Raw genomic sequence first — 899 nt, forward strand, 5'->3', positions numbered from 1 at the left:
TAATCTGCCTGGTGGCTACCAAAGATGTTTAAAACATAGGTTTTAGAAATGTAAAACGTCCAAAATAAATTGCAAAAAGGTCATTGAGAAGTCATGATTTTCGGCAGCAAAATAACGCGGAGCGACTTGCAGGTGTCGCTCCGGAAGGTCGCTCCAGAGCCGATTTTTGGTGTCTCCGGACGAGAGGTCCCGAGCGACTTTGGTGTGTCACTCCAACGTGTCGGGCATGTCGCTCCAACAAGTCGCTCCGGCCTTCGGGAGCGACCTCAGTGGGTCGCTCAGAGAGGTCGCTCCGGGCTTCGCTTCGTGTCGTCTCGCCATAGAGACGCGAGCGACCTCGGGGTGTCGCTTTAGGAGGTCGCTCCGAGAGGGGTGTGAGATGCGAGCGACCTCAGCGCGTCGCTCTGGGCAAGTCTCTTCACGGGGTGAGTATGGTGAGCGACTTCACGGGGTCGCTCCAGCTAAGTCGCTCTGAGAGGTGCTTTGGAGCGACCTCATGACGTCGCTGCGGAACCTCGCTCCCCTGCTCTGCTCGTCTAATGATCACATATTTCACCTCCTTTGAGCTCCAAATGCATCCAAATATCCCCAAGAACTCCATGTGGCACTCCAACACCTGATAGAGACTCATGTATGCAAAATGTAACCTAAACATGACTAAATCCTAGTCTATATGATCAAAATGCACATGGATGAATGGATAAAATAATGGAAATATGCAAGATATCACACATCCCGGAGCGACCAGCCCAGAGCGACTATCTCAAGTTGCTCCAGCCAGAGCGACCTACCGGAGCGACGCCACGAACTCGCTCGCCCTATACGCTTCGGAGCGACCTCCTAGAGCGACAAGGCGAAGTCGCTCCAGCTCCTAGAGGGACCTCACCACAGCGACCAGT

This window comes from Brassica oleracea, chromosome C2 (genome assembly GCF_000695525.1).
Source record: "Brassica oleracea var. oleracea cultivar TO1000 chromosome C2, BOL, whole genome shotgun sequence".
Classification (NCBI taxonomy): Eukaryota; Viridiplantae; Streptophyta; class Magnoliopsida; order Brassicales; family Brassicaceae; genus Brassica; species Brassica oleracea.